The sequence below is a fragment of the Podarcis vaucheri genome (genome assembly GCF_965113315.1).
Source record: "Podarcis vaucheri genome assembly, chromosome: 1".
Lineage (NCBI taxonomy): Eukaryota > Metazoa > Chordata > Lepidosauria > Squamata > Lacertidae > Podarcis > Podarcis vaucheri.
This window is the reverse complement of record NC_138759.1, coordinates 69,052,358-69,066,708: the sequence shown is the minus strand read 5'-3', so window position 1 is coordinate 69,066,708 and position 14,351 is coordinate 69,052,358. Positions and strand designations below refer to the sequence as shown.

General features: G+C 43.4%; 1 protein-coding gene across 7 annotated transcripts in view; it reads left to right on the top strand.

Moving 5' to 3' along the window:
• Positions 1 to 614: 614 nt before the first annotated feature.
• FAR1 (fatty acyl-CoA reductase 1) overlaps positions 615 to 14,351 on the top strand; it is a 36,907-nt gene continuing 23,170 nt past the window's right edge. For 2 of the 7 annotated variants that reach the window (XM_082194178.1, XM_082194176.1), the window contains exons 1-3: positions 615 to 763; positions 2,106 to 2,197; positions 10,380 to 10,549. The gene's annotated coding sequence lies outside the window, so the exon portion shown is untranslated. Of the gene's footprint in view, positions 764 to 2,105; positions 2,198 to 2,225; positions 2,329 to 10,379; positions 10,550 to 14,351 lie in introns of those variants that run through there. The other 5 variants (XM_082194177.1, XM_082194172.1, XM_082194174.1 and 2 more) reach the window with 4 other exon arrangements.

Genomic DNA, 14,351 nt, shown 5'->3' with positions numbered 1-14,351 from the left:
GTTTCAATGTACTGATGTTGCCACACTAAATTATTGCATTATTACAAATGCAAAACGAGTATTATGTGACAAATATCTTAGCCAATGCTAACACTGAGGTTTGAAGAAGAAACACAGAACTAAGATACACTGCATACCTGATGGATTAAAAAAGCTCATGAGATCCAGCACTTAGCTCACCCCCATGATGCACAAAGCTTCTTTAAAGCCACAAAGACAATCTATGTGCCAATAAATGATATGCTTCCTACCCTCAACAGACCCTCAACAGACACTTCTTAAAGGTAAATAATCTATTGCACTGTGCTGGAAAAAACTACTGTAGACTTCCATAGTCAGGGATGCCAACTTCAATAGAATATTTGAGGGGAGGGCAGTTAAGCGCATAATCAATCGCATGATGTGGCGCATGTGTGGGATGTAATCCATTGGGAGCCATCAAATACAACATTCCTTGTTTTCCTAAAGTAGACATGCAAAGGAATGTTTGGTGCAGCCAGTCAAAACTTTCTGTTCCTCCTGGGCTGGAACATCCTTCGTTGCATGTGACAAGTGGGTGGGCGTGACCTTTCCAGACATGGTAAAAGGCCAAGGCATGCTGCTACTCTTTTTCTTTTATATCTTCCTTTCGTCCTGCGAACTGCTGGACTGCTAGCCTGCAGTCACTAGGTAAATCTCCCTTAAGGGGTAAACCTGTTTGTATATGTTTGAAACTTTAAGCCTAAAGCCTGCTTTCAGGGATCACACTGTGCTCTGCCTGATCGTGAGTAAACTTTCTTTTTGTTACTTATGAATAAGACTGTGGTGCCTTTATTCTTTTAGAAGGGATTCAAGGGGGTCTTACCAGGAAAATATTAAAACACATTTCAATCTGGACAAGCCAGATTGAATTGCATATTGCCTTAAGAAACTCACACAAGTTTGCAACAAGTTTTCTGCTGTGTAGAAAAGGAATGCACTCCAGTGGCGTAGCGTGGGTTGTCAGCACCCGGGGCAAGGCAAGTAATTTGCGCCCCCTAACCCGTGGATTTGCGCCCCCTAACCCTAACCCCCAGATGTTGCGCCTGGTGCAGCCGCCCCCCCCCCACGCTACGCCACTGGTGCACTCTGCTAAGTAAAGGAACTTGCTAACGCAAGTTAGGAAATATATTAATAAACAAGATATCCTCTCCTGCCACCCCGAACATTTCCACAGCATGCACACTATTTGAATGGCAACGGCCAGTGCTTTTTTTCTAAACATTTTGTGAATCCACGTTTGGCCTCATTGAGGGACAGTATTTCAATAGGAATAGGAAAATGAGTACTCCTAAACATTTTTTAAAGAAAAAAAGCCCTGGCGATGTCCATCAACTTTGGGGTGGCAGCCCCCTCAAATGTTTTATTTGAATGTGGGGCAAAGGGACCTTGGCCCCTAGGAGTTGGCTCCTATGTCCATAGTTACATCTGCGCAGGACTCTAAAAAAACCCCACTGTGTCCATGTACGTGATGACTAGGTGCGAACGTTCAACGCCAAGTTACTGAAGAAAAAATTAAGTTGCAATAGGGGGGGTACTTAGAATGATAACTCAAAGGAGTCGGTGGACTAGCTTTTGGAAATAGTAAGAATATGGGTCACTAGATGGAAATCCGGAGATGTAGACGAGCAGCGGCAACTTCCCTTTCCCGAGTCGGACGCAACCACGGGGAACCTATGCGTGCCTAGCGGGAAAAGGCCGTGATAAGCAATGCCGAGCCGAAGGCGCAGCCGGTACACAGCTTCTTAATTATGACAATGCTCATTCTACAGGCGGCCGCCTGGAGCTGCTGCCTCCAAGGTAATGGCGAGGCCAGGCGAGACGCAGCAGCAGAGTCGACCCTCTCTGCTCCTCTCCTCTCCCTCTATTGGCCAAGCTCCCTCCGCAACTGAGAGGCAGCCAACCCGCCCGCGCTCTGAATGGACGCGAAGCGGACGGCGGGAGGCGGGCCTCCGCGGCCCTCGACCAACCAGGGACGGCCGGGCGTAGGGCAGAGTGGAGCGCTGCCGGCCGTAACGTCGTGCGAGCGCCAATCGCAGCGGGCTAATCTCTCCGCCCCCGCGTCTTCTTTTTTCTCCTTCCTCCAGGGCCGCTTGTTGGGCACATAGCGGCGCGGCAGCACCAACGCCACCACAGCCGCGGGCGGCAGCAGCAGCATCACCACGACCTGCAGCAGCAAGTAAGCGGATTCGTTCAGGGAGGCGTCGGAGCGGGCGGGGCTTGAGGGAGAGAGGGAGGTGGTGAGCGCGAGCCGGCTCTGAGGGAGGAGGCGCAACCGCCCGTTGTGCGCGCGGCAGGACCCGAGTGCCGGTGAGGGACGGCGGCGGTGGGTTGGGCGGGTGGCCGTTGGCCGCGGGAAGGTCGCGAGCGAGGGGCTCTGTGGGCGAGGGAGGGGGGCGAGGCGAGGCGGGAGGGGGCAGTTCCGCTCCACGGAGGGCGGGGGAAGGGGAGATGAGGCGAGGAGGCCCCTGGGGTGCCGCGGCTTCCTCTGAGGGGAGCCTTGCCGGATGGAGGAGAGAGACTCGAAAAGCAAAGCCGGTGGGGTGGGGCGTCTGGGCGGCGGATACACTCCTGGTGCGGCTTGGGAAGAGTTGAGGGAGGGCGGCCGGGTGGGAAACGACGCTCTCGTTGTGGGGGCGGCCTGTTCCGTTCCCCGCACCCCCAAGTGGAAAGGGGCCTGAGTATTAACTGGAGCACGAGTTTATTTTATTTATTTATTTGAGGGCATTGTTACTGTACCCTTTCTTAAGAATTTGGAGAATGCGGAGGCCCGAGAGAGCCAGGAAACGGCGGGCGGAGCGGAGTTGTGGAGCCAAGGGAAAAGATGTGCTGCTGCTGCTGCCGCCGCCGCCTGGGTCTGAGGCCCTGGAGGTGGAGGTGCACCGGCGGCTGTGAGCAGCGCCCCGCAAGTTTGAGGTCGCTCGTTGCAATACCGAGCCTTGGGAACAGCTTAACGCAGGTTGCCTCCCTCCTTCGCTTTCCTCACCCCTTTCCATCCAGAAGCGGCCGAAAACGGTTTCTAGGTCGCGGGTCTTGTTCTCCTGCGGTTGTGTAATAGGGTTGTCATGAGCACATGTTGGGCGAGATGGACGAAGACTGAGGAAATCTTTAGTTTGCAACTGTATACCCCCCCCCCCCAACTGTAGGTCTTTCAAGCACAATTTTCATAATGAGGAACCAAGCGTTCTTGGGCATGGCCAAATGTTTGTGGAAGGTGGAGAATGAATCTCAACCCGCCCTGGTATTTTTAACGCCTTCTGGCTGTTTCCTTAAGATGTTGTTCCCTTGGGTGGGGCTCCATGTTGGGGATAAAGAATATGGCCCTTGTAATAAAGCTCTGGTCTTGGCAGCCATTATTCCAGTGTAAGCGAATCTGTGCCATAGTGTGACTTCCCTGTCATGCCTATGTAATAGTGAATACTGGCTTTGGCAAGAAAAAATTTGGCATGCCAAGGAAGGGTGTATCTCTTGCAGCACCCAAAGTTAGGAAATGTGCGTCTGTCAAAAAGAACTGCTTGCAGTAAAACTTAAGGAAATTGCAGTTGCAAAACCTAGTAAAAGGTAAAGGGACCCATGATCGTTAGGTCCAGTCGTGGCCAACTCTGGGGTTGCGGCGCTCATCTCGCTTTATTGGCCGAGGGAGCCGGCGTACAGCTTCCGGGTCATGTGGCCAGCATGACTAAGCCGCTTCTGGCGAACCAGAGTAGCATACGGAAACGCCGTTTACCTTTCCGCCGGAGCAGTACCTATTTATCTACTTGTACTTTGATGTGCTTTTGAACTGCTAGGTTGGCAGGAGCTGGGACCGAGCGATGGGAGCTCACCCCGTCGCGGGGATTCAAACCACCGACCTTCTGATCGGCAAGTCCTGGGCTCTGTGGTTTAACCCACAGCGAAGCAAACTTCCTTAATACACCCAAGATTACTAGTTTGATGTTAGAAAATTAAAAAGTTTTGTGTATGTAAAAGAGCCACAGCTCTCTCTTCAGTCTTACAAATTTCTAGTCTGAAGTCCCAATGAGTTCAGTACATTTACCCCCAGGAAAATATGTGTGGTATTGCAGCCATAAAAAGTATAGATGGAGCTTTGTTAAGCACTAGTGAGACATCTGGATGTCACAGTTCAAGAAGGATGTTGACAAAGTAGAATAAATTCTGAAAACAGCTGCAGAAGTAGTAAAAAGTCTGAAGTAAAGACTAAATAAATTGGGTATGTTGATCCAAAGTATGTGTTCAAAGCTTTTTATTATTTAAAAGGATATTCCAAAGAGAAGGCAGTTTCTACTTTCCCTGCAATGTAGGAAACTTCAAAATAATGGAAAATGAGGTGAAAATGGAAGAAAGTCAATTGAGCATTGAAGAAATTAGCTTAAAATGAGGTTTTGGAAAGAGTGTACAGTGGTACCTCTAGATACGAACGGGATCCGTTCTGGAGCCCCGTTCGCATCTAGAGGTAAACGTATCTAGCGACGGCACTTCTGCGCATGCACGCGTCGCTTTTCGCCACTTCTGCACATGCGCGTGATGTCATTTTGAGCGTCTGCGCAAGCGGCGAAACCCGGAAGTAACGTGCTCTGTTATTTCCGGGTTGCTGCAGAGCGCAACTCAAAGTGTATTTAACCCGAGGTATGACTGTATTGTTTCTGTATTTTCAGTTTGCTGGTCATTCTAGGGGCAAGTGTGACTTTCATTTCATTTCATATTATAGCCCCTAGTGAGATTTCCTGCACAATTGAATTTTTAATGCTTGCAAATGATAATGTTTACAAGGTTTCAAAGGACTTTGTAAAGCTTTACCATATTGGCCTGAATATAAGCAGCTCCTTTAAAACTTGCAGGCTCTCATACCCGTTCCGTTTTACTGTATGTCTGTTTTAGCTGTGATATTGTAAAAGCCAATTTTTATAAGGTCACGAATTTAAGCCGCACTTTAACTTTTCACAGTCAGAACTTGGGAAAAAAGAAGTGAGGCTTATATTCAGGCCAATACGGTCATTCAAAGAGCAAGTTTCAGGTAAACAACATTTACAGGAATGTTTCTTCTAACTCATTTACTCTTTGAGTAGAGCCTACACAGTTCATTACATTGCTTCCTGCACATTCTACTTAACAGATCAGATACCTTTGGAAGTGTTAGGTCCATCCAAAATCCCTTATTATATATCAATTTCAGACACATGGAATGAAAAATCACTTTAAAAATGGCATTGTTTAGCAGTCCTTCATTCATGTCCTTGGTGAACATTTTAGACTATATCTAGTTTTATGGTGGTTGTAACAGCACTTTAAATTTCTATTTTACATTCTGAATAAAAAAGCATCCATGAGACAGCCAACAATCAGTTATATATTAAAACAACTATTCTCTCTATTAAAATCAACAGCTATTTGATTAAAACCAGTAGCTGTAAGCAAAACAAATCCTAGCAAGGAAAACAAAGAAAATATCAAGCCAAAGAGGGAGATCCCTTCAAAAATAGAGCTACCAAAGCACTCCAAGGGCACATTTACTAGCTGTTGGTATGCCTGAAAGGATGGATCTGATTTTTCCTCAGAAGTGACTTCTAGACTTGGTGGCCTCTTGAAAGGTAATCCCTCCTCCAATATACTTTAAATAGTAGATGAACATAGAGGAAGATCTATGTCTAACAGTAGATTCACATGGGAGCAGTCCATCCTTTAAGTAAAGCCTTAAATAGCCTGCATCTAAAAGTCAGTTTCAGAATTCCAGTCAACAGCACTTTCATCTGTCTGCATTACTATTTTGTTCACTCACTAATCAGTCCCTCAGTGATCCAAGACACCTATTTAGAACGTCTAATACTTCCTTAGGATCAGATGGGAAAATCTGAAAGAAACTTGAGTACTGTAATTAGCTTTGACACCAAACCTCAAACTTATAGGCAACATCACCCAGCAGTTTCACATGGATACAGTGGTTCCCCGCAAGACAAATGCCTCGCAAGACGGAAAACCCGCTAGACGAAAGGGTTTTCCGTTTTGGTGGTGCTTCACAAAACGAATTTCCTATGGGCTTGCTTCGCAAGACGAAAATGTCTTGCGAGTTCCTGCGGGTTTTTTTCCTCCCCCCCTTTTCCCAAGCCGCTAAGCCGCTTATCAGCTGATCCGCTAAGCTGCTAAACCACTTATCAGCTGATCCGCTAATAGCGCTAATCCGCTAAGACGCTAATGGGCTTGCTTCGCAAGACGAAAAAACCGAAAGACGAAGAGACTCGTGGAACGGATTCTTTTCGTCTTGCGAGGCACCACTGTATTTAAACAGTACAGTGGTACCTCGGGTTAAGAACTTAATTCGTTCCGGAGGTCCATTCTTAACCTGAAACTGTTCTTAACCTGAAGCACCACTTTAGCTAATGGGGCCTCCCGCTGCTGCTGCGGCACCATTTCTGTTCTCATCCTGAGGTAAAGTTCTTAACCCGAGGTACTATTTCTGGGTTAGTGGAGTCTGCAACCTGAAGTGTCTGTAACCTGAGGCACCACTGTATAGGAGACAAGCAGGATCCCTATGGCATCATACAAGCCAGCCGCTATTGGGATCAGTTCTTCCATCTGTGTTTTCACAATGCTTATTTACTGGAGTTGTCAGGGCAATCCATAGCTGGCTATAAAGCCAACTTGAAAATATTTATTTGGGCTTGGTTCTTTACTTCAAATGTAAACAGAAATTGGACTTTGAAACTTAAGATATGTGAGGTGTGAAAAAGTAAATAAAAATCTATGTGAGACACATTGCTGATAATTAAATGGCAAAAGTGACTGTGACTTGTAATCACTATATCTGAATAGTCCATATTTCTGGATTTGGATAAAGGTATATTGGAAGCTTTTTTTAGGGAAAAAATGAGGAATACTCAAATATTTGTCATTAAGGTAGTTTCTGTCTTAAAGATTAACTTTTTACAAGTCTGAATTTGTAAATAGAAGGCCTTCTTTCACAACTTTAAAGAGAACTTGGGGGGGGGGGGAGATTATGTACCTTTCATGTTAAGCCCTGAAACTTTTTTACCGCTCTTGCCACTATCATTTCCGTTCTTTATTCTTCTTAATATAGTAGCTGCTGCTTATGTGTATAGTCCGTTGATACAAGCTTGTGCACTCTTGTATTTTCCACCTGAGATGCAATTGACATGAGATAGTGAAGTTTAAAATTCAGAAACAAATTTGTAAAAACAAACAACACTGTCACCATTAGACCATTTTGCCTTACTAGTTCTGTTGGATGTTTACAATGGCTCTGCTTTCTGGTGAGTGGAGAATGAATTGGTTTCTTGCCACAATGTGTAGTTAATTGAGAAGACAGTGTCTGAAATATCCATGCAGTGAACAACTACATACTGGGGTATTGATATTACTGAAACCAATTATGGTGTATTTAATTCACAGTTTCAGCAAAGATAATTACATATGAAAATGCTTCCTGGTAAAAAAAATCCTTTACACTATTAGCCAGTGCATAGAATGACCAAGTCCCCTGATGCATTGTATTGGAAGGATTTTGGACGGAGCAAAAGTGCCCAGCTTTGCCCTGCTGAGCCAGCCTCTGCTGATAGGGAGCTTTGCTGTTGGCGGGGAAGCCCTGCCAACGAAGGGCAGGTACATGTTACCACTAGCAGCACTCACCAAAACCTGATGTTTCTAGTGCTGGTGGACTGTTGCTGGGTCGCTGTTGGTGCAGCAGGCTTGATCCAGGGCTCTTTACTGTGTCAGCCCAGGAGCTGGCACAGTGAAGGAGTACTTTTATGATGTTAGCCGCTCTGAGCCCAGCCTCAGCCAGGGAGGGCGAGATACAACTAATATTATATTATTATTATTATTATTATTACTACTTTTTCCTTCCCTCCCCCTTTCACCCTTGCTAGCATGAGAAGTGTGGCTATGGAAGATGCAGTGGCTTTACTACTCTTATCAAGTGGCTAGGAATTTGGATTAAACACTTGGTATTAGTGGCTAACTAAGGAAGCAAAGGGGTACAAAATCATGAAATTTTCTCCTTTTTTAAATTAAAAGTTGCACAGGTAGTTCCCACCGCCTCTCAATTGACTGGGGAAGGGTTGATCAGTATTTTCCAAGTGGTATTGTATGGCAAGCTCCCAGCCTTGTATTTTGTTTATGTTTGTTTTCAAAACGTTACTCTGCCTAATTTGGAAAGGAACTCAAGCTGGTTTACAACCTGAAGCATAATAATAAATTACATAACTATACCCTTTAAATCACAAATACTGACATCAAAGCCAACCTCTCATATGAAAACCTAAAGCCACCAACAGTCTGGTAAAAGCCTTTTAAAACAGACATGTTTTTACTAGTCACCTAAAACAATATAGTGATAGTTTGACCCTTGTTAAGGCATTCCACAGGATGAGTGCTACAACAAAAAAGCCCCTGTCTGCCTGCACCTTTCCTGTCTGCAGGCAACTTGAGATCAAGGAATATCCTCCAATTACAAACATAGTCTTTCAGGTAGAGTCTAACCCCATCCAAAACACACTCCAAACCAAAGTCCATCCACTAACAGAACTTATGTTTTGTCTGACTTAAGCTTCAGCTTGTTCCAGTGCCTCACAGCTACCAAGCATTAGTTCAACCTTTCAGCTCCCTTCCTAGGATCAGATGGAAATGAGAGATAGTTAGGTATCAGCAGCATACTGAGAGCTCTGCACCCCAGCCATCAGTTGCATGCAGATATTAAACAATCTTGCAGAACCTCATAATTACCTAGCACCACCTTCTACATCCTCTCAGGTTTGAATGGAGCCACTTCAACATTGTTCCCCCAGTTTCCATCTTTTGGAGACAATCCATAAGTAAAGCATCGCCAATGGTATCAAATGCCACTGAGAGGTTCAGGAGAATAGATAGTAAATGTCCCAATAAAGATCTTACACTTAGGTAAATGGGGCAAATTCAATGCCAGAAATGAACTGAAAGCCAGACAGGAAATTCTGGAGCTGTGCTGCCACAACATGTTTGCACATTTTGCCCCTAAAAGGGATGGTAGGCACTGGTCACTAGTTGTTTAAATCAGAGTGTAATGATTGTTTCCCCCCACTAGAAAAACAATAGGGTGCGATTCAACATTGCAGTATGGTTCTGCCAATGCAAGTATTTCTGCTTCCTAGATGGAATTATCTCCTTGCGCTCTCTCTCGCGCGCTCTCTCTCTCTCTCACACACACACAACCTATGCTTGTTCTCAGGGTTCTCCCCGCAAAAATACTGGCTTTTGCAAGCACAGCAACTTAGTTGAATCTATATTACCATTCTCTTAAGTACCAAAGGCACTCAACACTTTCTGAGAGAAGTATTTATTACCGTACTCACTTATGTGTGCATATGTGACCATTCTGATTTCACATCCAGTTTGAGTGAGAATCAAGAGCCAAGCCTTTTAACTGCATCTCTCTACGGATTTAATGCTCCTCTTCAGGGTGATGTATAGCATTGAATAATATACTCTGTTCAGTTAGAATGAAATGCTTGTAATCTTGAGATACTTTCATTTTTAATGTTTGGTATTTTCTAAATGACAATTAGTGCTGCAAAAGCATGCATCCCATTATATGAACAATGCAAATACATAATTTAAAATGTTAAGATATTAAGTGATCAGAAGTATACGGCTTTGACTCGTCCCTGACCTGTTCAGATCCACCAATCTGTGTACTTTTCTAAAGCAGACCTTTGACTTTGATATTGTGGGATAAATCCATGATTTATCTTGAAGTGTGGTCTTACCTAAAGTAAAAAACAGGGAGTTTCTGATGAGGGGTTGAACTCGCCTTTGGCACATATCTCTGGTGTTCAAGTCAGCTCTGCCAAATTGGCACATACCTTCTTTACAGTTTCCAGTGCTTGAAGGTCAGTGAGGCAATCCCTTTTTTATAGAGGTCCTGCTTTGGGATTCTGCTGAAAAACAAACTTTAGCCCCATGTGGTCCTGATGAATCTTTTAATATAACTACTTTGCACTAAGCTTAGATAATATCTTCAACTTAGTTGTCTTGTTCTTTTCATGATCCTATGTTTCATGATCCTTAGATAAATAAAGGATATTTTTGGTGTGGTGAACATGTTCCATACTGTTGCAACAGTGCCATCAGTTCCATTTCGTCAGGTGGAATATTTATATTCCTTGGAGTTCTCCACACTATGGAAGAAAACTTAAAGTGCCAAACGTTGAAATATGTTAATTCTTTTTTTCTTCTTTTAAGGGCTCTAGTTTCTGTGAGGTAGCCAAGACTATAACAAAAGTTGATACTTGAACAGATTTCCTCTAATTTTAAGAACAGCAAATTATGTATTATTGCAAATAACTATATTATATAATACTTCTATTTTCTAGTTCAGAACAAGAAGCAGTTTGTCCCAACCTGAACTGGTCTTCCCTGGGAGATGGCTAAGCTTGTTCCAGGCTTCAAGAAAATCACTAGGAAGCAACAATTTTAAATGTGCAGCCTGCTTTATATCAGAGGCCAGGAAAAGGAAAGCTAATATTAAAACCATATAAAACAGGTAGGATAAAACTGATGAAAAGTTTCCAGTGTTAGCACAATCTCACCCAACTTAGTCTTCAGTTTTAAAATCCAGGCCAAATTGGTCTTGATTCATAAATATTTTTGAGTTCTGACACTCGAGAAAAATAACAGTCCATTCTTATAGGTGCTTCAAAGTGCATCACTTTGTATACACCCTTGCCAGCCAAATAAGACATACAGGTGGGTGTCTTTGTTTGAACTTGGACATTGTGATGAGACACATTGGATGAACAAATACTTTCTCTGATAATTCAACCCATATTATTTTGGACCCAAAATGGTACCTTAAATTGTACCTGAAAGATGTCGGCGATGATACTGGAAATGCTTTTGGATGTGCTGTATGCATACTGATACTTCTGTTTTTCAATACAGCCCAGTGCACAATAATTTAACATGAATGACAGTTGCAGGTGTTAAGTGGAAAGTTTTGTGGCCTTTTCAATGGTACCTTGGCTGCTGTTGCAATCTGGAATTAATTCCGGACACAGCTGTAGAACCAGGAGTGCACTATCTGTCTACGCTAATCGTTCTTTTGTCATGCTCACATTTATTTCCAGTTGGCGAGTTTGCATCCATTATTTAACAGTAGACAAAAACAGAGCCAGACTAGATTAAATTTGTGGCAGGTAGCTCAGTCTCTGAACAGAAGCAGTCAAAAATCTAAGTTACTCACTATATAGAATAAGTGGGACTTCCAACAAAATGCTACTGTGGGGCTCTATTAAGTGTCCATGGTACTTTGTCATGTCCTTTCCCATGATACTCCATTCCTGCACTCATCCATACTTCCCTTCGCTTCTCCATCCTCCAACCAGTCAGCCAGCATTTATTGGCCACCAAGCATCCCCATAACTTCCTCTTATGTATGGATGCTTACATTTTGGTTATATAAGGTTTTGCACTAGTCTCTTCACTTTAGAAATGATGGGAATGATAACTGCTGAACCTTAAAACATTCATTCTCTGTAAAGAGGATGCTTTTACTATAGAATACTTGGTTTTGAAAACAAACCTAAAAAGTGTTTACTGTAATTGGTAAGCTTTGACTGAGCAGTGCTCTTGTTGTCTGTCTGGATGTTTCACCCAGCTTGGATTGATTTAAATAATCATAGTATGTGGAGCATCTTCTTTTGTTTTTGTTTCCTGATGTAGATAATCTTGAACCTGTTTTCTGTGCTTCTGAATATTAGATTATATTTTAAGGTTCAACTATATAAAATATTTGGTTTTAAGTTAATATAGTTTTAAATAAATACCGTTTTTTTTGCTATATTATTTCAAATGTCTGCAAGGCTCTGATGCAAGCATAGTACAAAATTAAAAATTAACTCCATATATTTAGTGTTTTCTTTGTATCTTGCTATGTTGCCCTTCTGCAAAGCTCAAAGTTCTAGCTCCTATCGATATTATTTAACCAGAAAAGCTTAGCTTAGGTATATGTCCACATTTTATCTACAATTGTTATCTCTTGTGTCTGCTATATCTTCTCCCATTTGTAAAGCTTGAGTTCTGAAAAGAATGTGATTTAATAAAGCTTGTACTTCCAACAAAGCAGAGATGTTGCAGTATATGGGGGCTAACAAGAGCAACTATTGTATGCTCCACAATGATGCTCACACAGCGTTAGACACAAGAATCTTTTATTAAGAGGAAATGTTGGCCACAGTGCTGGAGCTATTAGTCCCTGTTTGGATTTTTTAAAAATGTTTCTTCCATCAGACTGTTGATCAAACATTTCTGTCAAAAGGGCAGTACCTCAGAATGCATTGTTATGCTCCTGAATACTGAATTTATAAATGTTTGTTTCATTTAAGAGTGGACACTTCTGCAAGAAATTGTGGACAAATAACATTTAGGAATCTCACATTGAGGGTCTTTTTATCTTTTGTGGGGGGGAAAATAGTGACAAAGATATGCAAAGTCAAATTTTAACTAGCTTAATTTTTTTCTTTGGCTTTCCATAATGTTTCTTGATCTAACACTTACCCAAAGCATTGAAGAAACTAGCATGCGCAGCATTCCTGCTTATCCTTTATTTCTCATTTGCAGTGTAGATTGAATTGCAAAATTCAATATTCCACAATCAATGACTAGTTGCTACTATGTAGCAACCTGTTGTGGATGTTCACATAGCAGGAATATCTGTGAGTAAATGAACTGGTTATACATGCTATATTAGCAATGAAAGGAAACGTTTATTGGCTGGCATATTGGAGCACGTTCCAATGAAATCCCTGGTTTTCTATACATTTCTAAATGTTAGTGAGCAGTTCAAGTGGAATACACATACCGTATTTTTCGCCCTATAGGACGCACCGTCCCATAAGACGCACCTAGTTTTTTTGGGGGGGGAATAAAGGGGGGGGAATTATTTTTTTTCCCCCAGGCGCGGGGCTGGGGCGGGGGAGGCCCGAGCTTCCCCCGACCCCAGCCCCCAAACAGGCAGCTCTCTGCAAGCCGTGGGAGCCCAGCGCTGGCTCCCGCTGCGTGCGGAGAGGTCCGCGAAGCCTGGACGCGCTGATCTCAGCGCGCGCAGGCTTCGGCATGCAGGCAACTCTCCGCAAGCAGCGGGTGCGCTCCTGCTGCTTGCGGAGAGGTCCGCGAAGCCTGGAGAGCGAGGGGGTCAGTGCGCACCGACCCCTCTCGCTCTCCAGGCTTCAGCGAAAGCCTGCATTCGCCCCATAGGATGCACACACATTTCCCCTTCATTTTTGGAGGGGAAAAAGTGCGTCCTATAGGGCGAAAAATACAGTACATTAAAGGTGCCAGTTTTTCAGCAAACCTTAGGCACACTCCTGTAGCTCTCCTTGACTTCGGCATCCTCATTTAGCCATGAGTTGAGACAAATGTACCCTGCACTCTGTCAAAGATATCTTTCCTGTCTTTCCAGTTTGGCAACTAACCCCATGCCATTTATTTCTACTTCTGCTGCTTGCTTTTACTAGTATGATGAACAAAGCATTGGTGACTCTTGTGGCAAAAAAGTGTTAGGACACAGAGCAGGGAGTTGGAGGCCAAAGTGAGAGGAGCTATATTATTTAGTTCAGGATAAATAAGGTTTCTCATTGTGGAAGGGTAAGTTGCTTGGGACTGAAGGACTAGGGAGATACAAATGATTTGAGCTATTGAAATAATTGTGTAGAACAGAGCTGATTTTCAGCTCTTGAATACTCATTCAGGATTGTATGTGTGCATAATGCTGCAACCCATGTCTTGAGATAAGGGAAGAGCTGCCTGTGCTTAAGGGCCATTTTTACTTAGACCTAGAGAAGGAGTGCCCTAGGGCTGCAGACATTTGCTATGAAGCACTGTTAGAAATTAGCCAGGCATGTTTCGCTACTGCTATCAGTCTAATTTTGATGACATAGAAATTTCTGGGCACCAGGTTGGCGACCAAAGTATAAAAACCTCTGCCTTAGTTCATAGTTAATACAGTTTCCACTGTGTGTGGGACAAGTGAATTATTGCAAGAGCAAGCTACAGTCAAGCAATGTAGTTGGGATCATAGATTCATAGATATTTGTTCGTATAACATGATTCTTGTTTATAAAACCCAATTAAAAAAAAATTGTAGTGTTGGAAAGGACCCCGAGGGTCTTATAGTCCAACCCACTGGCAAATAGACATTCCATTGTGGCAACTGTAACCTAGTTTTAAGGTGCCATTTGGCATCTAGCTTATATATCAGTTTCTAAAACTGCTGTGAAGCCCAGTAGAGACATCATGGGGGAGATCTGTGTGCTCCTAGGTGCTTTTAGGGAGGGATAGTAGCCTAG